Below are 24,584 nucleotides of genomic sequence, written 5' to 3'. Positions count from 1 at the left end.
TGAAATACGGGGATGGAAAAACACTTACTAAGCAAATGCTAACAAAAAGAGTCTATAGTATTCTTAATATCAGACAAAACAGAATTCAAGGGGAAAAGGACAATATCAGGCAAAAAAGAATTCAAGGATTAAAAAGCATAGTCCGTATTGACAAAAGTAACAAATCACTAAAAACTAGTGACTTCATGAGTTTTTGTGCACTGAGAATGTAGCTAGGACAAACAGACACATATTATAGCATTGTCTATGGTTACAAACATAAACTAAAACAAATCTAGAATTCTAAATTCAAATTCTAAAGAATTTGAAAATTCTAAAGAAATCTAGAAGCCCATCAACTGGTGATTGGCGAATATTAACAATTTGAAATATTCTGTAACAGTTACAAAGAAAGGAGGTCAAACTATAGACTAACATAGTTCACTCTTTAAAATATGCCATTGACTAAAACATCAACTTGCACAAGATGTGTACAATATATAATTATTGATGTTAACAAACATAAACTAAAACGAATCTAGAATTCTAAATTCAAATTCTAGAGAATTTGAAAATTCTAAAGAAATCTAGAAGCCCATCAACTGGTGATTGGCGAATATTAACACTTTGAAATATTCTGTAACAGTTACAAAGAAAGGAGGTCAAACTATAGACTAACATAGTTCACTCTTTAAAATATACATTGACTAAAAATATCAACTTGCAGACAGGTGTGTACAATATATAATCATTGATGTTAACACATGTATACACTACTACGTATTTTCTTTGGATACAGAAGTCTTTATATAAATAAATTTTAAAAATTATGAAACAACACGTGCCAAAAGGATGATTGTGGTTACCTCTGGGGAGCCGGGGAGAAGGTGGGTTAGAGTCCAAAGGTGCAGAATTAGAAAGGACTTTAAGCTTTATCTGAAATGCTTGTACGTTTTAATAAGGAAAGTCAATTTTATTACTCATGTTATTAAATTTAAAAAAAAAAAAAAGGATTCCATGATTGTGAAAAGTTCTGAAAGGCCCGTACTAGTTGATGGGTCAAGTTGGATGGCTTTGGATATAAATAAAGAAACCTAATCTGAACAATAAGGCTTGAACAGTAAGGGAGTTTATTATTCCGTATAACAGTATGCTAGCAGAGTAGAGGGTTGATTAGTTACAAAATTCAACCATGTGGCTGAAGACCCAGGTTTTTTCCATTTCTTTGCTTCGGTGAATTTTGAAGAAATTTACTTGAAATTCTCTTTGCATTCCTGGAGTTAGTTGATTCCTCAGGCGCATAGCGAGATGGTTCCAGCAAAAAATCTCCAGAACAAAATAATAGTAATAAAAGAAGTGTAAATATGGTGCTTACTATGTGCCAGCATTTTACATACATTATCTCATTTTTTTCTTCTCAAAACTGCTTTTGCAGATGAGAAAACAGAGGCACTGAAAAGCTCTGTAATTTGTTGACTATTACATAATTAGTAAGTGGTAGATTCAAACCCAGTTAGTGTGGTCTAAGAATATATGAACTTGATCTCAGGGCTCTACGCTGTATCTGCTTTTTCTTATGACTTTTTTTCCTTCCTTTTCTTCTCTTGTCCTTCTCTCTGAGGAGTAAGGAAACTTCTTCCAGAAGCTTCCCAGCAGACAACTCTTCACGTCTCATTGGCACATGCCCATTCCCGAACTGATTACATTACCCTTTGCCCAGACCACCCCTGGAGTTGAGAGTAGAGTCAGCTTTCCCCGGGGACATTACTGCGTGGGAAAGTGTAGACACGTGAACCAAATTTGGGTTCTCTTTCGAAGGCAAATGGGTGGAAGGGAATTGATGCTGAGAAGATAACCAACAGTGTCCAGTAGAGGTAACTTTTATTGGTCTTTGCAGCTCAATGATTCATTCATTTGAACGCCTGTTATGTTTGGCATCCAAGTGCTAACAATCCAGGAACCATATATGGTTCAAATCTTGAGGAGAATAGTCTGGGCTGGAGAAACAAATCTGAGCATCATCAACACAGAGATTATAGGTGTTTTACATCATGGGATTGGAGAGAATTCCCACAGAAGAAAGGACAGAAGTTTGAGGAAAGATGGACTACAATAAGATTTAATGTTTCCATCTTCCATGTGATTAGATAAAAAGTTCCCTTGTGATTTTTTAAAAATTATAACTGTAACTGGTATGTTTAACTGTTATTAATAAAATAGCTACACATTCGCACATTCAGTTTGTTTGTTTTGTTTATTAGTTTGTTAATTCATTTATCCTGAACATCATGGAGAATCTTGTTCTTCATAGTCTACAGTGTTGAAGAGTCCAATAACCAAAGCTTTGCAACAATAACTTAAAATTGTCCCCAACTAAACCTAATAGATGAAGTAATCTTGTCCCTGTGATGGTAACAGAAATGTGCCCTAGGATATATATGTCGCCTGTTGACTTTGCTTTGCATGGATCTTGAACTCAGCAATCGGAAGAGATGACTCTTGTGAATGTTAGCGGGGCTGACCTAATAAGCCCCAGAGCTCAGTGGCTTAGTCCATGGAGGTTTATTTCTTGTTCACGTGGTCATCTAACTTGGGTTGACAGGGATTGTTCCCTTTCATCCAGCAGCTCCGTCATACCCTTGAGCCTGAAAGACCCCACAGGGTCCTCAGCAATTGTCTAGCAGGTGAGGGAAGAGGCAAAGAGCATGGGGGATTGCATAGGATGGGCCGAGACTTGGGGGGTGAACATCACTTTGGGCTCTCATTCCGCTGACCAGAGCTCAGTCACATGGTCACGGCTAATTGTAAGGTAGTTGGGGAAATGTCGTCTAGCTATGTGTTCAGGAATAAGAGGGTGGGTTTAGTGGGCAGCTGGCTAGTCTCCAACATACAATGGATGGCGTGAAACATTTCCACCATGTTAAAACTTAATGTCTTTATTTGGTATGTTTACTGTTTCTCTCTGATATTTTGTTTCCGTTTGGAAGAGATTTCTTACACTACCTTTGTCCTCATTGACAACAGCTTGGGCAGTAAGTAGTAGTATTTCATGTTTCAAGTCCTTCAGAATCCTCCCACATTTGCTTTTGTTATTTCCAGTTATTCCATTCTCTCTTCAAAGTCCTCTGCCTTCCATTTTGCAGACTTGCTTTGCAGTCAGAATGCATTTGATGTCTCCTCTGAGGCTTCAGGAGAAATTTTTCTGTTTCTCAGACTTTTGACATATGGATCAGCTATTTTAGGCATCTCAAAACCTAAACTCTGCAGTAAATGAACACGCCTTCAAAAATACACTGAATTATTTGATTAATTAAAGCAAATCTCAGAAAGGCACACACCTCTTAGAAACTCTCCCATGTACTACTATATTAAATTCAATGCTAGTAACTTGTATTTAACATGATGAGTAATAGAACTTACAAGCTTAATTCTAGAAAGGCCAAGTAAATAAATGCCCAGAAACACAATAATTCCCAAGAAACAATCATGTCCCCATCAACTATCATTGTTAACGTTTGAGAATTAACCAGCACGGTTTTCATAGGAACCCAGATTGATTGGGTAGAAACCACACCCAGCAGAACCTCAGAAGAAACATCCTTGACCTTTTAGATATATCGATATTATTATTTTTTTCCTTGATGTCATTGCCACCAAGATCAACAAAGGGCTTAGGGACACATTAAGCTGCAGCTGTTGCAATTAATTGTGCCCTTGGAGCCTCAAGGCAAGGCCCAGCGGCGGTGGCTAGCCTAGTCCTAGGGAGGGTGTAGTTCTAATAGGGACTCCTTGGCAGAGTGCTCTATAGGTCCCTCCCTGGAAACAGTCAGTGGCTGGCTTAGGTGGGGAAGGGGCCAGTCCTGGCCTGAGGCAGGGCTGGGGCTGGGCCTGGGTGGTGGCAATCTCCTTGGCTTGGCCATCCAACCCGCACTCAATTACTCCGGCTGGGTGACTCAACTTTAAGCCGACTGGGAACCACAAACAGGGCACCTGACAACTAGCTGCCATTTTATGAGAGTGGGGCTTGAGGTCATCAATTAGCATTTTCCAGAACGTGTTCTACTGGCTCCCTATCGGAGTGACGGCTGCACTCTACCATGGCAAACCAATGCTAAAACATTTGATTTTCCTGCAAATGGTGAGCCTTAGTCTGCCCAAAGCTTGACCAACATTTTGCTTCTCACATCATGCCACGCAAATGTTGTGCAATATCTTAGTATTTAAAAAAAAAAAAAAAAAAGAAAGAAAAAAAAGTTTAGGGGCACCTGGGTAGCTCAGATGGTTAAGCCTCTGCTTTTGGTTCAGGTCATGATCCCAGGATCCTGGAATTGAGTCCCGCATTGGGATCCTTGCTCAGTGGGGAACCTACTTCTCCCTCTCCCTCTGCTTGCGCTCGCTCTCTCTCTCTCTCTCTGTCAAATAAATAAAATCTTAAAATAAAAAGTTGAAATAACTTGTTTTATGGCTTTGCTCTAAAACCAGAATTAGACTCTTAATTGCTGTATGAAAAGAATTCTAGGCAGAATTAAATTAAATTCGGCTATTTGATTATCTGCTGAATCTAAGTACATCTTCCTTATATTGTTCTCACCTCAGAGGGATAATTAATTAGTTATTCCACTAGGTGTTTGTGGAAAAACAAGGTTTGGGTGATCTCATGCCAAGCAAATGCCCAAAACGAAAAAGAAGAGTTCATCATTTTATAACCTGTCTCTGGGTAAGTGTAAACCTTGGTGTAAACCTTGGTTTAAGGGAGCCAAGGACCTGGGGCAAAGCAGGCTGTCAGGGGAATCAGATGGAGATGTCAGCAAACACTTTAACGATGTGTGCCAAGCCCTGGGGGAGAGGAGAGCGGGAGAGGAGCACCCTTCCGTGCAGGGAGGTTGGTCTTAAAAGGGTTTTTTGGTGCTTTTTTTTTTTTTCCCAGGTGGAGTCTGTCTGCCCTGCCTCTTGATTATCCGACACATTCAGCTCCATTAAACAGGTCACTGGCAAAAATGAGCAAAACTAGAAGTTCTCTAGGTGGAAGAGAAATAGGAAAATTTGGGTTGGTCTCGTGGAACTTCAGCCACTCCCCATGTTCTCCATGCCAGCTGAGAAAGCATCTTTAAGCAAAACACAAGTCAAAAATGGCCACAGCATCACACACCGGGCTCGGAAGCTCCACCATCTATATGGTCCGGCCCCGTAGGACAACATGCAGGGAAAGAGACGCACAGAAAGGTCAGGTGACCAGCTGGGATGCGGAGTGGCTAAGGTTGGCCGCTCAGGGAAATTCCGAGTCTTTCCTTCTGGGGTCTGTGGGGTGGGGTTGGGGGGTGGCATTGTGAATCAGGATTTGGCCAGGCAGGCTCTGACTCACTTATCTTCTACAGATAGTGCTCTGGGTGCCTGGGGACAGGGAAGCCACATCACCAAAATTTCCAGCTGTCAGCATCAGGGTGTTTCCTGGTTGTTTTCCTTTTCACCACTTAAATGTTCACTTGGGTGTTTTCAAGCGGGGAACCTCTGAAACCTCTCCTGGTTCAGTGTCCTCAAGGGAGTAGTTAGCAATTGAGGTTCTATAACAAACCGGCTGCATTTATGTCTAAAAACTTTTACAGGGCCTTTTAAAACGTTCTCACCGAATCACTCAAGATTGTATCAGCACGAAGCATGTCATCCACACCAATATCCTCAGAGCCTCCTCATGAATAATGTGACTAACAAGCGTCATGTGTGGCCGCCTGGCACCCTGGGAGCTTCATCAGCCTGACTCCTCAGGTAACTTCCTGGCAAACATCCTTCAAGATGGCCTCCGCCTTGCCTGGGGACAGTAAGTCCTACTATGAGGGAGAATCGAAGGACTTTACATTTTATTTCACCTGGTTTTTTGTTTGTGTGTGTTTGGTTGTAAAGGACTGAGGTAGATTTATCCTTTGACAGAAGACCTTGAGAAGGGACTAAATCAGTCTTCCCAGCTAGCTTATCCTTCTCTCTTCCCCCAGCCACAGGGGAGGACACAGCAGTTGAGGGGCAGGGTTGGGGGGTTGTGGGGTTGGAGAGTCACCATAACTGCCACCATGTTCTCTAACCTCTGGGCTCACTCTGACCTCCTAGCCATACTTGTCCAAGAGAAGGCAAATCCCCATCCCTGTAAAAATCTCTCCAAAGAGACTTTATGAAGCAAATATGGATAGACACTCCCCGGCTCTCTAGAACAGAAGGAAAATGTAAACTATAAAGACGGACATATTTACAGGGGCCGGGTCCCGTATGCTAACACAAAGATGTCTAGACAGAACTCAGCTCACCCGTCCCTTCACAGAGCTTTCTCCCAGTCCCACCTCTTCCCATCCCCTTTGTCTATGAAACTCTGCCCACTTTAATGTAAGATCCAAAGTTCAGCCTCCTAGTTCTGCAAATTTACAGTAAAAACAGCAACAGCAAATATTTAAACCAGCAGTAACCATATGAGGTAGTAAGAGGACAGTCACTCCTCACACAGATCCTTCCCTGGAACAGAGAAGTCAAAGTCACCAGCTCTTGCTTTATAATCTGACACAGCTTTGCTGCTCTGCGGTATCAGTAGGCTAATGTATAATGTTGAGTATTTAAAGTCGATGTTCACCAAGCACTTGCCACACTCGGGGCACTCTGCTAGGCACTCTGTATTCATCTAATTGCTTGAGTTTTACATCTCTCTGGTGTTGTGGCAAAGAGCAGGTGATTGGTTGTGACATTTTGTAGATGAGCAGAGACCCTGAGAGGTTGGAGAATCTGTCCAGTCACCATGGTTGATCCATTGTAGGGTTAGGTTTCTTTTTTTTTAAGGTTTTATTTATTTATTTTTAAAGGATTTTATTTATTATTTTTTTAATATTTTATTTATTTATTTGACAAGGAGACACAGAGCGAGAGCGGGAACACAGGTGAGGGGAGCAGGCGGGGGGAGAAGCAGGCTCCCCGCTGAGCAAAGAGCCTGATGCAGGGCTTGATCCCAGGACCCTGGGATCATGACCTGAGCCGAAGGCAGAAGCTTAACCCACTGAGCCACCCAGGTGCCCCAAGATTTTATTTCTTTATTTGACACACAGAGAAAGCACAAGCAGAGGGAGTGGCAGTCAGAGGGAGAGGGAGAAGCAGGTTCCCTGGGGAGCAGGGGGAGCCCAAGGTGGAACTCCATCCCAGGACCCCAGGACAATGACCTGAGTCAAAGGCAGTTGCTGGCAAACTGGGCAGGGAGGGTTGCAGAAGGTCTGATGAGACCTGTGTGAAGGTGGACACCATATACTCTCAGGGTGGAGACCTCTAGGTAATCCAGAAGACCAGGGCAGCACCTGTGTAGTAGGGTCAAGGCCATACATGAAGATGTGTGGTCCAATCGCTAGTAGTAACATTTAACACCAATGAAGCAGTTAGTGTGTACTAAGTGCCGCTAAGCACTTACGCATTAACTAATCCAGTAGTTCTCAAACTTGAGCATATATCAGAATCATGGCTCTTAGAATGTGGATTGCTGGCCCCACTCCTAGAGTTTCGGATTCAGGAGCGATCCCTCTCTCTCCTTTTCTTCCTAAAGCCTCTCCTTCGTCCTATGTCCTGTTTGGGTCCCTGTCTCCCCAGGACTTCTCTGCCCATGCTAACTATGTTATCTCCCCTCTGTACTTTTCTGAGTGTATTGTTTAGGGCACTTACTAGATCTGGGTTTGAATCCCACAGATTGATTTACTGGCTTCGTGAGTGTGGACAAATCATTTTACACTTCTGTGCCTTCATTTTTTTTCTCATTGTAAAATGAGAACTGTAATACATTATTTACTTCATAGAGCTGTTGTGAGGATTAAATAAATAAATATATAGTGTAAGAAATGTTATATACATATATACATACATATACAGTATATATTATGCATATAATTTTAGAAATCATAGTTTACTTATTTAGTTGTGATAAATGATTGCCTTTCTTTTGGTTCAAGTTATAACTGTAATTTAAAACAAAAATTGATGTGTCTTTATTATTAGGTCTTATGGTGGGAGGATCTGAGGACACTCATTGGGAAGCCTGCAGGATAAGTGATAGCAGGAAACTAGAGAAGTGGATGGAGCTGTAGGAAGGCCTTGGCTGTGGGTTGAAGGAACATCATTCGTAGGAGGACATCAATCATCTCTGCTCATTAGAGGCTTCTCTCAGTAAAGACAGGGAAGGAAGGAGCAGATCTTAGAGAGGAGACTTTGAAAATGAAGAGATTCAAAAGTCCTTTAGCAGACAAAGGAGATGATTTATTGAAATCAGGTTCTCCAATATAGATGGCAACCAAAGCAAGACCTAGGTGGCCCCTTGAATGGCCAAACCAAGAGACCAACTTAGAATAATATGGGAAGAAGACACCTCCTCTGAGTTATGATTTCTGGCTAGGAACGTTACTTCTGGCAAATCCGGTAGGCCATAGAAAACGAGTCAGGGGCGCCTGGGTGGCTCAGTGGGTTAAAGCCTCTGCCTTTGGCTCAGGTCATGATCCCAGGGTCCTGGGATCGAGCCCCACATCAGGCTGTCTGCTTCAAAGGGAGCCTGCTTCCTCCTCTCTCTCTGCTTGCCTCTCTGCCTACTTGTGATCTCTGTCAAATAAATAAATAAAAATCTTAAAAATAAAATAAAATAAAATAAAATAAAAACCAAGTCAGGGCATAAAGTCAATGTCTAGGGCTAGTTAAGAGCCGTAGGGTCCAGAGATATGATGGTGTCATGGAGGCTACCGCTCCATCACTGAAGGCTCGCCTATAGGCCAGGAGGGAAGACTCTCAGGGAGCAAGATAGGGCAGTATCTTTTGCATCCCAAGGATCAAGCTAGGAAGGGGGTTTGCAAATGGGACCAGTTACATAATTTTCATGCCCCCGGGCAAAATGCAAGGGCAGAACTCCTTGTTCAAAGAGCAGGAGAAAAGTAGGTTAGATGTATTAAAATAAGAGGTGTTTTCTTTCTGGGGTCTATCTTTCTCTTAGCCTGTCATGGTGTGTTTTGTTTCGTTTTGTTTTCAAATCACTGTTTCACACCCTGGAGCCTGGGGACATGCGGAGGGCGAGTAGAGACCCCTTATGGCTGGTTCTTGCTCGGTGCTCACGCACGCACAGCTCATCATCTCCTAGGTTCTCCCTCCCAGTAGCCCCTAGAGCCACACAAGGCCTCTAGCCAGGGGCAATAGGTCGAGGGGGGCATCTCCCCTTCCTAGAGGCCTACCACCCCAAATTTCAGTAGACAGGGGGTCCCTAAGGGTATTGCAACTTCTGCATGAAACCCTATAAAGTGTGTGGATCAGCCTGAGCAAGAGGCTCATCTACCCAATGTCCCTGCGTCTATGCTGGGGTATAACTCAGGGCAGGGACTTGGGGCTGCTCCTATGCTCAGCCCCAAGACTCTACAGGATCTATGAACCTGAACCCACCATCCCGTTTCTATACCCAGATCCCTGGCAGGGTTAACAGTGGTCACTGGGTGGGGGTTGCAATGGTGGGGCCAGGATGGGGGTAGGGGCTCAGGGTGCTGGGGGAAGGGAAGAAGGTGGTTGAGAACCCATGCCTGGGAGTGGTCAGGCAAGGAAAGCTGGACCATCGCTTCTGAGCAAACCCCCTCTCCTCCCTCAGCCCCCACATTCTTCATTGTTCTATTGGGCTTGACTTCAAATACAAATCCAAAGACCCAACTATTAAGAATTTCAAGGCAGTGGTTGCAGAGTGTTAAACCCCAAAGGAGAAACCCTTCCAAGCAGGAGGTTCTGTGTACCACCTCTGGTCAGACACCCATGAAACCATCCTTGGTTGCAAGAGAGAGAATTTATCTATAGTTCAGAGCCAGGGGAGAGTCCGGGGTGAGCAAGGGGACCATGAAGCAGGTTCTGATAAAGATTAGGGCTTTCACCAGAGTGGGAAGAGCTGTCAACCCAAACCCACTTTGGAGTAAAACTAAGTTGTGTTTGTTTTTTTTTTTTTTTTTTGCCTCCAGCCCCAGTAGGTGGGGGAAAAGCAACAAAGTTTGAGAGTTTACCTTGTACTCAGTTCAGGTACCTATAGTTTAGCAAATATGCTCAATTTTCGTCTTCTGGGAAACTATTTTTATGTTTCCTTTCTTAGTTTCATGAGTAAAAATTTCTCAAGAAGATTGCCAATCCTGATTTGGCTGGACAAAGAGGACAGGGAGGTTTTCCACATGGGGCTGACAGACAGGGCGTCAGTGTCTCTCTGGAGGCCAAGTGCAGGGGAAGGCTGGTACTGACTCCACCCTTGGGTGGTCAGCATGGATGGACGCGTGGGCGGGGGGAGCCCCAGAGGCCGTGGACACTCTCAGCTACAGATGCTGCTACTTCTGCTGGACTGCTTGCTCCCACTGGCCCCTCTTTATACACCAGAGATGACGATCCTGGAACAAGAGTCATTTTCAATCTTCCAAAGCAGACTACACAAGGATGGGTGTTTTTCCTTCCCAGGGTCATTTTGAGGACTGTGCACCCATTCTGCTGGTCCTGAAGCCCAGCGTGCTAGAGGAGAAAGAGTTTGGACATTTAAAGGAGTCTGTTCTGGAATAGCATTGTGGCTTTGCCATGGTTACAATTCTCTCCTTCCTTCCTGCTTGATGCTGGTTCTGTGCTAAGTGCTGGGGATACAGTGGGAAACAAGGCAGAGGCACAGTCCCTTCTCTGTTGGCACCCACAGTGGACAGAGCACCGACCAATTATTACCCGTGCTGGTGGGAGGAGATAGCAAGAGAAATCAACCTGGATGAGGGGTCACTGACAAGGCAGGCACTTCTTCCTTGTCCTCCGTTCTAAACTGCAACAGTTGGAGGTCATGGGCGTCCAGCCTCTGGCACCATGCTTGGTCCATGGTGACACCATGACAACTCCAACCAGCTTTGGGATTCTTCGTGGGAAACGGTCACAGAATCAGTTTCAAGTTCCACGGAGGGCCCTGCTTTCTTATCCTACCTCCCCTTCGCCTGTAGTCATGATCTTTTCACACCGGTGAACCTTGCTGCCTCTCCCGAGACTGAGCTCCCAGGAAGGCAGGAGCAGGTGTTAACCTTTCTGACTCTCCAGAGCACCTACAACAAAGCCCTGCACACATTTATGGCTCAACAAATGTTGTTCAATTAAAATGAGTTGAATAGGGGCAACTGGGTGGCTCAGTGGGTTAAAGCCTCTGCCTTCGGCTCAGGTCACGATCCCAGGGCCCTGGGATCGAGCCCCACATTGGGTCCTTTGCCTGGCGGGGAGCCTGCTTCCTCCTCTCTCTCTGCTTGCCTCTCTGCCTACTTGTGATTCTGTCTGTCAAATAAATAAATAAAATCTTTAAAAAAAATGAGTTGAATAATGAAAATGAAAAAGAGTCCCGGAACAAAAAAAACCCTAAGCAATCCAAAGAATGAGAAAGCATGATGGGAAGAAATTAGAAGCTCTTTTGCTATTCTGATAATATCTTCGTGACTTCTTGGGAGACCAAAACCCCACATAATGTTATACCCCTTGTCTGTCTTTTCCTCTGATAGAAGGCAGAGAGGATTAATGACAGAAAGAGTATTTAGTTGGGGTTTTACTCCAAGGGCTCCTTCTTAATTAAGTAGTGAGGCATTAATTAAAAATCTAATTAATCATAATAAGCGGTTGCTGCTGTGCTCGGCAGTCACTTCAGACACAAAGCGACTGGAGCTCTGAGCTGCATGTCAGTGAAAGATCCTCCAGCCTCCAAGCAAGCGGTGAAGCCCTGAGCAGGGAATCCTCCTGGCTGGTCACTTTGGGATTTCCTCTCCCAGCCTGATTTACAGAGATGGATTTACCGTGGAGCTGGTGACCCTTAAGGTTTGGACCCCTCCCTTCATGGCAATCACAAGATGAAGGCCAGGCTGAGACATGGGGGACCGGGGAGGGGGCTCGTGAGGGCACTCCAGAGAGTTCGCCATTCATGGGGTCAGGGAGTGGTGGTTGGATCAGAACCAGCTCTGTTGCCAGAAACCAGGTGCCTATCTGTAGTTCCCACCTACACACCCACAGGAGCCAGGTGCAGCCACTTCCCTGTCTGCACCTGCAAGGTCTAGCAGCTGGCTGGGCCCCGAGTCTGGTCCCACCCCGGCTGGAAGGATGTGAGCAGCTTCCTGCCTAGGGCACGCATTTGGCTCCAAATCACATCCTCGTCTCTACTTTTCCCTTCCCCTGGCCTGTCCGGCACGGCTCGTTCTTTGACCCCTCATTGCTCCCAATCCTTGGTCGTAGAGTTCCTCAACCCAACCGGAGCCCTAACGTTTCGCTCTTCTAGACCCAGCCCCTTGCACTCTGCCTACGATCCTTCCATCCTGCCGTCTCACCTACACCAGGCAAAGAAGGCCAGCCCCCAGGGTAAGGGCTGGGGATACCCCAGGGAAAAAAATGGGGAAGAGCTGTGACTGAGGTGATGTTGGAAAGAGAAATCCAAAAAGCCAAAGGGGAGAAGGGCCTGGAAGGAGTATGCATTTTGTCCCTCTTGGACCCTGAGCCAAGAATAAGCAATAGTCAGAAATTCTCTCTAATGTTCTAGAGCACCTATCACAGAGCCTATCTACCCAGATCACGTATGTTTCTGCGGAGAGCGTTACACCTTAACAGAAGTCAAGTCCGCACTCTTCCTCTGGCATGAGGGAAAGGTGCTAAATCCGGGCAAGGGTTAACCATTTCAGGAGATTATATCAAGCTTGGGTTTAACTTTTAAACTAGATGCTAGAGGGCATGTCTTAACTGTCATGCTGGATTGTGAATTTCGAGTTTGGGTGTGGAAGCTCTGCCTCCTTTCTTTATAATCTACCCAGGTGCGCAGAGGACTTCAAAGCTGGTTCTAGAAGGAGGCTGTGCTGAATTAGCTCTGGGGAAAAAAAGAAAGAGAGCAAAGAAAGAGAGAAGCCAACGAAATCCTCCTTGATCAATTATCCTCACATTAATGTTAAGATTCCAAAATCTTTGTCGTGTGAGGCTGCTCAACATTGAGGACTTTTCCCATTCCAGGGGATGATTGCAGATCTGAGAAGCTCTGTCCTTTTCTGCAAGTGATTCTAATAGGAAGTTTACCCAGGGAAAGTTTGGACATTACACTAAGTGACTGAGTGGGACCTGTAGGACCTTGGTCTGTCCCCCAGCCTAGTACACTATACGTTCTCAGACCTTGCTCCTTGCTATTGTACTAACCATCTACTATGATTTCCTAATGGAGAATATAAAATGTGGTCACTTTAACATTTGCTTCTCTCCTATAAAGCAATTAAATTAATGAGCATATTGCCCTTTTTTTAAATGAGACAATGCCACTGCCTAATTGACTAATATTCAAAAGAGTATATACTTGGAGTTGTATTTTTTAACAGTGATAGTGGGGCTCGATTTCATTACCATATGGAGAAAGAAATTTCTCCTTTTAAATGTCAATATTTGAGTCCTACTAACAGTCAAAGGGGATTTATGCATTTAGCCTAAAGTATATTTTACCTCTTGGCATTTTCAATGACTTGTGGCCCATGAATCATGAAAATGAAATCTTAAATCCCCAAGAAACCACCAGAAATCAAAGTTGGCATTTAGCATATTTCACGGTAATTATTCCCACCCCACTCCAAAATGAAAATGTTTGTTTTCCCCAATTTGTTTGCCTTTTTCATTTATTGACATTTTGGGAATTTCCAGATTCAATTGCCTGTTCTCCGGAGGGTAGAATAACTGAAATCGGAGTTTGGAAAGTCCTGTGTATTTAGTCAGAGAACAGGAAAGATCCTCAGAGAACAGGAAAGATCAGACATTCTTTCATTTCACAGAGGTTCCTCATATTTTTTTTTTAGGAAAGATGATTTCTACTAGATTGTTTCATAACTACAATACATAAGACTTAAAAAATCTAGAAGTTCTAACAGCTTTCTGGTGAAAGTATCTACCAAGCTTAGTCATTCATTTTCCAGGAAACGACTGCACCAAGGCAACTGGTTTAGCCATTTGTCATGCTACCCCCGAGCTTGCCACAGAGCTGAGCTAGAATTACCCTGTTTCTATTCTCCCTCATATCATTTTAGCAACTAGTACTGATTCTTGCTACTTATTTCCAATCTCTTTTAGTCTGCGGGGACTTTTAGTCTTGCCTAGTTTCTCATAGAGGAGATTCTTGGTTTCCCTTTGGTGTTCATTCTCCCCTCGTCCACTTAGAATGTATTAGCAAAGTATGGTGTTCTACCCTGTTCCCCTCACCCCCAAAGCAGAATTTGTACGTCCCAGTTTCCCTTGCAGATTTTTGTGACCACGTGATGGAGTTCTCACTGACAGAATGGAACGGAAGTGCTGAGCACAACTCCTGTTCGCTTCTGTAGAAGAACTTGGCTCACCCTCTGCTTCCTCTCCTTCTCTCTAGGCTTTCAGTTGTATGGGGCATTGGTGAACCCGCGGTGGCTATTCAAGGGAGGAAAACATCTTATGAGACAGGAGGAGCATTAAAATGAAAAAAATCCCTGGATTTTTTTTTTTTCTCTGTCAAGCCACACTCTTGTCCTGGACCACTTGCTCATCTCTAGACTGTTACCTGAGAGAAAAGTAGATTCCTTTCTTATTTGAACCGTCTTATCGTGAAGTCTTTTTTTGTTACAGCAGCATCACGGATACTTGGCCCTGAGTAACACATTTCTTCAGCAAAAGAGAGGACGCTACGAGCGCACTCCCCTCTAGTTAGGTCCTACATACGGTGGAGTTTTGCTTTCTGTAAACCATGTGTTAAGAGACATAAAGACAAAGCAGAGGTTTTCAGATGAGAACAACAAGAGGGGTGAGGGGTTCCAAATGGAAGAAACTGGAAAAGTGTTCTCAGAGTACGAGTGCTGTTTCCAAATGTCTGAAGATCTGGTATGTGGAAGAATGATTCACCTCATTCTGTGTGCTTTTCGTGGATGGAAGTAGGACTCAAGGTGAAAACAGATTTTGCTTAAGACAAGGAATTTTTCTGGGGGCGCCTGGGCAGCTCAGTGGATTAAGTCTCTGCCTTCGGCTCAGGTCATGATCTCAGGGTCCTGGGATCGAGTCCCACATCGGGCTCTCTGCTCAGCAGGGAGCCTGCTTCCTCCTCTCTCTCTGCCTGCCTCTCTGCCTCCTTGTGACTTTCTCTGTCAAATAAATAAATAAAATATAAAAAAAAAAAAAAGACAAGGAATATTTCTGGCTGTCAGCTCTGCATAGAAATGGAAAGGGCTACTCCGAGGATGTTGAGTTTCTTGCCCGTGTACACCTCTTAGCAGAGCCTAGATAACCATTTGGCTGGATCTCATAATGACTATATGCCATGTGTATATTACATAAATTGTCTCCAATTCTTAGAATGACAATAAAAAGTACATATTTTTTAATCTTCATTTGACAGAAAGAGAATCCAAGTCTCAACCAAGTTAAACCTTGCCAAAGGCCTCAGAGCTAGTTAGTAGCAGAGTGCCTGTTTTTTTTACCAGCCACCCTTAAAGCTGATTTACAAAATGGCTTAAGTATTTCTTTTCAGATCAGAAATTCCACTGTCTTTCCTCAATCTTTGGTGGAAGTCCGAAGTATCAGAGCCAGAGACATCTCCAAAATGTTGGTGTGCCTTATCTTCTAAACTTTAACTCAGTGGCAAACTTACTTTGAGCCTTCCTTTCTATGTCAGAAATTGCCAGCAAATCACCAAACAATTTTCCTTTTTCACTTGGCATGCAACGAGAATACAACTTCCAGCTTCTGTTGCAGTGAAATGTGAGCAAAAATGATGTGGACCATTCCTAGATCTGGCCAGTAGAAACCTCCCATATACTTTCTTGGGTTGCTCCTGAATATTGACCCATGGAGTGGCCTTGACAGTTGAGCATTGAAGATGGCAGAACTTTTCAACCTTGATCCCCAAACTCTATGTTGAGCCTAGCCTGGTAACCAAAACTGCTCAGCACAATGTAAGGGAGGGAGGCATAACCTTTTACTGTGTTTGAGCCTCTTGATATTTTAGTATCTATGCTAACAGTATTGAGCCTGCTTCATCTAACACTTCTTATCCTTAGCCACTAAATAGCAAAGATTGTCTCACCCCATCAGAGGACTCTGTACAGGGTCCGTGTTTACTGACAACTCTACAGAGGACTCTGTACAGGGTCACCTTGTTTACTGTTTACTGACAACTCTACTGGGCTGCTTACTTTGTAAGCCTGCAGTATTCAACCCTTCTGGGTTAACAAAGCAGAACTTTAGTGCAGTTCAACCTAAAATAATAGAAGACAACTGATTCTGTCCCCTCTCACACCTTTGACACCCATACAACTCTTCCCAATTGATAAAGAGGGATCAGCTTCTCTTTACAACAACATCAGAGATTTTCAAATACATAGAGATCTGCCAAAATTTGCCAAACGGTTAACGAATGGTACAGTCTTCCACTGGTTGGTGCTGTTAGAGTTTTCAGTATCTTTTTTTTCTCCCTTTCTTTTCTTTTTTTCTCTTTTACTTACAGAAGAAAAGCTACATTTCCCAATTATTTAAAAATTGGAAGATTTAGGGGCACCTGGGTGGCTCAGTCAGTTAAGTGTCTGCCTTCGGCTCAGATCTTGGTCCCAGGGTCCTGGGATCAAGCCCCGAATCAAGCTCCTTGCTCAGTGGGGAGCCTGCTTCACCTTCTCCCTCTGCCCACCACTCCCCCTGCTTGTGTTCACTCTGTCTCTCTCTGTCAAATAAATAAATGGACTCTTCAGTTTGAAAAAATTGGGAATATTTAGCCACACTCACACTGCAATCAGCTGGTATTGAGGGGATCTTCTTGAGACCAGTCACACCTTCTCCAGCTCTCCATACATCTAAGACTCCCTTTATCTCAACACTGACATGTCAGATGCCATGTATCTTTGTGAATCACATCTTTAAATATCTGGCCCTACAGGCCATTTGTACTTCTCTCTCCGTGTTAACACTGAAGTAGAGTGAATGATTAACAAAGAACTACCACTCTGAGAACTGCTTCTAAAGGAGATAGAACTCCTTTGGAAGACAGTGAACCCTTCGTGTGCCTTGGCAGGAAGGGTCAGGAAAAGTCTCTCCATTATTATTGGTACAGAGCCTCCTTGTGGGAGCAGAGACCTAGGATATCAAAATTACTCTTTTTGGTCCCCAACTTGCTTTCGGCAACACAAAGTGTGAGATATAAAGCAAAGCTTTGAGAGAGAGAATAGAATTTTGTTGTTCCACTTTTAACTGAAAGCCCAAAAAGTAAGTATTGATTGGTTTGACTGCATCTAGACAGTTAAGCAATTTTCTTCTACTGCCCCCCCACCAAATCCCCAAACTGTAGCATTGAGCTACAGTTGTCACCATTAACCTCTTGGGTGTTGGGCAGGTTCAGGTAACACACCCACAAGATGAGAGAAGCCAGGAGCTGGAGAAGAACCCAGAACAGAAGACCTTCACCTTTCCACTCAGAGGTGGTCTGTGAGAGGATGAACATATGCGCAGCTATTCTGGGGTTCCAACTCAGTCAGGGAACAACACTCCTACAGGTGTAGTGTTTGTTTTCAAAGTTCTGGAATATGCCAAAGGTTAGATGTGTGCATAAGTTTCATATGCAATGGTTTCCTTTTTCAAAAGTCTGAAAAACAGTTAGTACAACGTGGATCACTGACCTCCCAGAGAATTTTCTATGATTACGGTACACATGGGGGACAGAGGTGGATGAGACAGGGCATTCAAAGCAAGTACCTGAAGCTGGGTTTGCCCAACCTGTTGTATGGGTAGTACTGAAATAAGCACAGCTATTTGAAGTGGTACATAAATGTACATTTTAAAAATGTTAATAATGTGACACTGACTTTAACATGAATTAGGATAAAAGTAACACAACGATGTTTCAGATCTGTGATTACATCAATATAAGTACGAAGGGTGAATAAAGAAAAATGTAGGCTATTTAAAGAGAAATATCAGGTTTAAATAAGAATATAGGGACTTCCGCTTCCAGTCAAAATAGAATAACAAGGGTCAGATTTATTTTCCCACCTGAAACAACTGGAAACAAAAACAAGCACACGACGACGCGATACCACTCAAGAGAGTGGATATCAGGCTTTGATAGTGGTTGAACAAAGTAAATGAGCCCTATAACTGCCTGTCCTCTTATTACCTGGAGAAAGTTTCCAGGTCACGGCACAGGAATGGGGGACCCAATCAAGGCTGGGGAGTAGTTGTCTTGACTCATAGAGATGACCCTGAGAGTGTAGAGGAGCCAGCTCTCTGTGAGCAAAAATAAACGACTCTCTAAGCTTGACTGCATATTAGATACAAAAATTAACCCAAAATGTATCACAGATCTAGGGGCACCAGGGTATCCGAGTCAGTTAGGTGTCTGCCTTCAGCTCAAGTCATAATCCCAGGGTCCGGGGATTGAGGCCACGTCGGGCTCCCTGCTCAGCAGGGCATCTGCTCTCTTCCCTGCTCGAGCCCTCTATGTCAAATAAATAAATAAAATCTTTTTTTTTAAAAAAAAGGATCATCGACTTAAATGTAAAATACAGAACCACAAATTGTCTGGGGAAAAAAATAGGAGAAAGTCCTTATGATGTTGGGTTAAGCAAACTTCTTCTTCTTTTTTTTTTTTTTTTAAAGATTTTATTTATTCATTTGACAGACAGAGATCACAAGTAGGCAGAGAGGCAGGCAGAGAGAGAGGAAGGGAAGCAGGCTCCCCACTGAGCAGGGAGCCCGATGTGGGGTTCGATGTGGGGCTCGATCCCAGAACCCTGGGATCATGACCTGAGTCGAAGGCAAAGGCTTAACCCACTGAGCCACCCAGCCGCCCCTAAGCAAACTTCTTTAGATGAAACACAAAAGAGGTGCCTGAGTGGCTCTGTCATTGAGCATCTGCCTTCGGCTCAGGTCATGATCCCAGAGTCCTGGGATAGAGCCCCACATTGGGCTCCCTGCTGGGTGGGAAGCCTGCTTCTCCCTCTCCCACTCCCCTTGTTTGTGCTCCCTCTCTCCCTGTGTCTCTCTCTGTCAAATAAATAAATAAAATCTTTAAAAAAAAAGATGAAACACAAAAAGCATAATCCATAGAAGAAAAACAATAAATTGAGCTTTATCAAAATGAAGACCTTCTACTGTTAGAAAAATACTATTAAGAGAATGAAAAGACAAGTCATGAAGTAGGAGAAAATATCTAAAGATCTCCAATCCAGTAAGGGATTTGCATTCAGAATGCATAAAGTATTCTCAAAAACTCAATAAGAAAACCCACAAGCCAATTAAAATTGGACAAAAGGTTTGAACAGACATTTCATCAAAAAAAGATATATAGATGATAGATAACCTCATGAAAAGATGTGAATATTGTTAGTCATTAAACAAATGCAAATTGGAGCCATAATGAGATACTACTGCTTGACTATTTAAATGACTAAAATTAAAAAGATGGAGGGGCACCCGGGTGGCTCAGTCAGTTAAACATCGGACTCTTGGTTTTGGCTCAGGTCATGATGGCAGGGTTGTGAGATCCAGCCCCGAGCTGGGCTCCATGCTGGGTGTGGAACCTGCTTAAGATTCTGTCTCCCTCTCCCCTACCCCTCCCCAATCCCACCCACACATACATGCGCCTTCTCTCTCTTTCTCTCTACTGGTGAGAAGGAATTATGGCATAACCAAGTCCAAAAACCATCTGGTAGTTTCTTAAAAAGTTAAATAAATACCTATCCTGTGATTCAACCATTTCACTGCTACATAAACAAAAAAGAAATGAGAGCATATGCCCATACAAACACTTGTACAAAGACATTCATAGTAACTTTATATGTAACAGCCAAATATTGAAAAGAACTCGTATTTCCATCAACAGGGGAATAGACAAACCAAGTTGATACATCCACACAATGGCAAATGTCTCAGTCACAAAAAGAAGCGCATTACTGATACACCCAACAACGTGGATGGATTTTGAAACATTTATTTGAGTTAAATGAAGACAGACAAGAAGTGTATACATATGGAATGATTCCATCTGGATAAAGTCTATAAAGTGCTAACTAAGCCACAGTGATCGAAAGCCCAGCAGGGGTTGCCTGTGGGTAGAGGTCAGGGAGGAGAGGGAGGAGACATTACAACATCATACAAAGAAGCTTTCTGGAAGGGATTAACATACTCAACTGTGTACCTCTGCTGTGGCGATGGTTGTGTCACATCAAAACTTGTCAAATCGTGGGGCGCCTGGGTGGCTCAGTGGATTAAGCCGCTGCCTTCGGCTCAGGTCATGATCTCAGTGTCCTGGGATCGAGCCCCGCATCGGGCTCTTTGCTCAGCGGGAGCCTGCTTCTCTCTCTCTCTCTGCCTGACTCTCCGCCTACTTGTGATCTCTCTCTCTGTCAAATAAATAAATAAAATCTTTAAAAAAAAAAAAAAAAACTTGTCAAATCGTACCCTGTAAACATATGCACTTTACTGTATGTCAATTAAACCTCAATGAAACTGTTAAGAAAATCCGAATATAGTAAGACTGATGGATCAAAGACCTGTACCCCTGAAACTAATAATACATCATATGTTAATTAAAAAAATATGAATATAGCTACTATAACAAAAAATTAAAGGCCGAATGACTAAATCTTGGCAATAAAGCTCGAATTTATCCCATTTTTCTCATCCCCACTCCTCTTCTCTTCCTCTCCCGGACTTGCCCCTCTCTTATTCTTCCCACGTGAGAATAGGTGATGAAAATTTGGGGCCACCACATAGAAGAGACCCTGGCCTCAAACTAAGAAAGGACTTTCTGATAATTTCTGCTCTTGAGAGGTGCCATCAAATAGGTTGTTTGCTAAAACAGGGAGCTCTCCATCTCCGGGGTCCTCCAGCACAGACAGGATGAACACTGAACAGGGAAACAGTAGCATCAGATGGAAGGTGAGGACACATCAGTGGCTTTCAAGCTTTCTTCCCTTTTTCTTAGGTGGAAGTCAAATATTTAGAGGAGACAAAAGAGGCGTTTCTTTGAAAAAAGCTAGGGGCACAGAATCCTGCCAACTTGGTGTCATCTCTTAGCTACGGCGGTGGCCCTTCCCCATCTCCTTGGGTAAGTCACTTCTCTGTGTTCCAACTCTGAAGTTCTAGAAACATTGAGTTGCAATGGGAGTAGATGAGGTTGGGGTTTTTTGTTGTTGTTGTTGTTTTTCGTTTGGTTTTTTCTCCCCCAAACCATCCCATTTAGAGCAGGAGTTTGAGGGGTCTGACCCACACGTCTTACTCATCTGAGAAAAAAGTGGGCCCTATTTGCAATAGAAGAGGCAGTTCTTTTCTTTGCAAACAAATCCAGTAATTATAACATTGATTGTCTTTTTCCCAGAGGGACTATAATACAGCTACTATTTATCCAGATGTACCAGCTCTTTGCTTTCTGAGAAAGAAAGGGTTTCAAATAATGGTTATTTAATAACAGTTTGGTCAGTTCTGTTTCTTTTCAGACCATGCATTTTTTTTTCCTCCCTTTAACCCTGAAGATGCCAGCTGTATTTGACCACCCTTCGGCCAAGGAGAGAAAGGATGCTCTGTTTTTGTATTAGTCAGAAGGATGAAAGTAATTGTTGTGAGCAGTTACTGAGTGCACAAGGGTTCATTTTGATGTGTCAGCTTGCCCAAGTAGCCAGACATTTTGTCAAATGTTGTTCTGGATGTTTCCATGAGTATGTTTTTGAATGAGGTTTACATTTAAATTGGTGTACTTTGAAGAAAGCAGATTGCTCTCTTTGACACGGTTGGGCCTTGTCCAATCAGCTGAGGGTTAAGTAGACCAAAAGGCAGATCCCCACCAGCAAGGTGGGAGCGGGGGTTCCCCCGGCTGACAGCCTGCAGACATCATGTACATTGTCAGCTCTATATTACACAGCTTTTGCCCTCAATTTGCAATTCTCCTGAGTTCTAGCTTGTCAGCCTCCCCTGTTTTAGATTTTGAACTTACCAAACCTCCACAATCAAGTGAGCCAATTCCTTAAAACAAATCTCTCTCTGTATAACACACATCCTATCGCTTCTGTTTCTCTGGAGGACCCTGACTAATACACAGTGCCGGAAGTATTTTAAATCTATTAATTCATCTGATTTTCAAAGCCGTCCTATGAAATTTGAACACAATACTTTAAGAGCAGTTACCCTTTCACAGGTAAGGGAATGAGGCCTAGTGAGATCAAGTGACTTGCCCAAGGTCTCCCAGCTAATAGGTGGCAGAGCAACCGCTGTAACCTTAAGTTTGCAGCCTGAGCCTGTTTGCTTTCTCACACCAGCCAGCTCTTAGCAGACTTTGGCCTCAGGGATACTGAGCAGGCCTCAGCTTTCAGAACCTGACCTTGACCCACAGCATTTTTCCTGTTAGGGGGCTCCTGGGACGCTGCCTGGCATCTTCCCTGGGACTTGACGCATCTGACCCTCTCTGGTAAACGCAGGCAAGATTCCTCACTGGCTAATCCTCAGGCTTCCTCACCTACAGGAGAGTAAATCACTTCATCAGCTTGTCATGAGGACGAGATGCGAGTGTCAAAGCATCCATCCCTCTGCCCGCGCCCGCAGGCACTCATGCTCTCCCAGGGACTGAAGTGACACCGGTTCACTAGACCCTGGTCTTGGGCACTCCTGGCTCCTTAGAGAGCAAATCCTCCCTTGTGCTGTTTGCGCTAGACTTTGAGGGTTGCCACAGCAGAATTCCACAGGCTGGGAGGCTGCGGGGCCACAAATGTATTTCTCATGGCTCTGGAGGCTGGAAGCCCGAGACCAAGAAGATAGCAAGGTTGGTTTCTGGGAAAACCTCTCTTTGACTCTCTGATGGCCACTTCCTCCCCATGTCTTCATACGGTCTTTCTTCAGTGTGTCTCAAATTTTGTCTCCTTATAAAGACACTGGTCAGATTGGATTAGGGCCCACCCTGATGACCTCATTTTAATTTAGTCATCTCTTTCAAAGGCCCTGTCTCCAGAAGTAGTCACCTCCTGAGAACTGCAGGTTAGAGCTTCAACATATGCATGTTTGGAGGGCACAATTCAGCCTGTAATACCATTTTCCCCACCAGAGGCCAAGGACCTGTGGCCCCAGGACCATCTTTCTTACCTCCCACTACTAAGATTATGCACTAGATTTTTTTTCTGCCTGGGTGTTCCCTCAAACTTTCTCCTAGTTCAGTGCTCTCTCTTCACGATTATGCTAAGAGACCAACTAAGCGGATCAGAAATTAAACGCCAATAGCTCACTCAAGTTCTATAAACTTATCTTTGTCCAATGATTACGGAAAGGCAACTAGAACAAGCATCACACACATAGAAATTGCTTCATACTTTTATTTATTTATTTATTTTTGAGGATTTTATTTATTTATTTGTGAGAGAGGGAGAGAGAGAACAAGCAGGGGGAGTGGCAGACAGAGGGAGAAGCAGGCTCCCTGCTGAGCAAGGAGCCCAATGTGGGACTCTATCCCAGGACCCTGGGATCATGACCTGAGCCAAAGGCAGATGCTTAACCACTGAGACACCCAGACATCCCTGCTTCATACTTTGAATCTGTAAACTATACCTCCCAGCCCTTCCACCACCACCACCTCACACACACACACACACACACACACACACACTGTGCTCACCTTTTCACACCTAGCAGGAGCAGAAAGGCATTTTGAAGTATAATTCAAATAACAATTATATGTCTATGTCTATGTATGTACATATGGATATATGATACATACATGAACTCTTGACTCCAGTGACTGCGGCATTCTTTAAATTGGCTCCTGCTGACAGGGAAAGGGCTACAGGGCTACATGTGTTCACACCATGGGTCTTATAATTCTGTCCCTGTTTATTATGACTTAGGGTTTTTCTTTCCTCCTAACGTTGTAAAACTCCAAGAGAGAGAGTCTCTGCTTGGGCTGGTCACCATCCAGTATGGTCTACTCCTACTGGTAATAAGGCCAGAGTATCTTCGTAGATCAGTCTTTCTGATGTCAAGCCTACTTTTGGTTGCTTTTGGCTGAGGCACCAATACTGCGTCAAATCTTGGACACATAGGGAAGTAGGGTCTTATGGTATAAACAGAGTGACTTGCTTAGAAAGAACCTAAATGACCAGTTCCTAGGAAGAGGGTGTGAAAAGGTAGGTGCTGCTCTCTGTGGGTCTCTCTGGGGCTCTCAGGGGCCCACAGTGAGGATTCACATCCTGTCGGCAGAGTAGCCGCCATGTTGGCAAAGTTCACTTCCTTTTGCTGATAGTCTGCTCCAAAATACAATCCATTTTAGTGAACAAATGGATTTCCCAAGTCTCAAAATTAAATTTTACAGAACTGGATGAAACACAGACCTCTTTTTATGTTATTTGAAATCATTTAATTAAGACATAAAACCAAATTACAAAAGAGTAAGGCATGTGCAAAGACTATAGTTTTATGTTCTAGAAGAAAGAGAAATAACTATAGGGAAAAGAAAGTCAGTCTGGGAAGTCGTCCTCACCCTCTTTTTTTTCCTTTTTTGTCTTTTAAACAACATTTTAGGTAGAGCGTGATCTTCTATGGTTGAACTTAAATGAAGAGTATAGGGAACAGGAAATCAATGGGAATCATATCTT

General features: G+C 43.6%; 1 long non-coding RNA gene across 2 annotated transcripts in view; it reads left to right on the top strand.

Annotated features, from left to right (window-relative positions):
• Window positions 1-18,389, top strand: part of LOC116584984 — a 38,226-nt gene extending 19,837 nt beyond the window's left edge. For both annotated transcript variants that reach the window (XR_004283415.1, XR_004283414.1), the window contains 3 exons: window positions 4,907-5,207; window positions 5,583-5,742; window positions 17,348-18,389. This is a non-coding gene — a long non-coding RNA (uncharacterized LOC116584984). The remainder of the gene's footprint in view (window positions 1-4,906; window positions 5,208-5,582; window positions 5,743-17,347) is intronic.
• The last annotated feature ends 6,195 nt before the right edge of the window (window positions 18,390-24,584 follow it).

Source organism: Mustela erminea, chromosome 2 (assembly GCF_009829155.1).
Source record: "Mustela erminea isolate mMusErm1 chromosome 2, mMusErm1.Pri, whole genome shotgun sequence".
Lineage (NCBI taxonomy): Eukaryota > Metazoa > Chordata > Mammalia > Carnivora > Mustelidae > Mustela > Mustela erminea.
The sequence above is the reverse complement of the archived record's forward strand: the minus strand, read 5'-3'. Positions and strand labels throughout refer to the sequence as shown.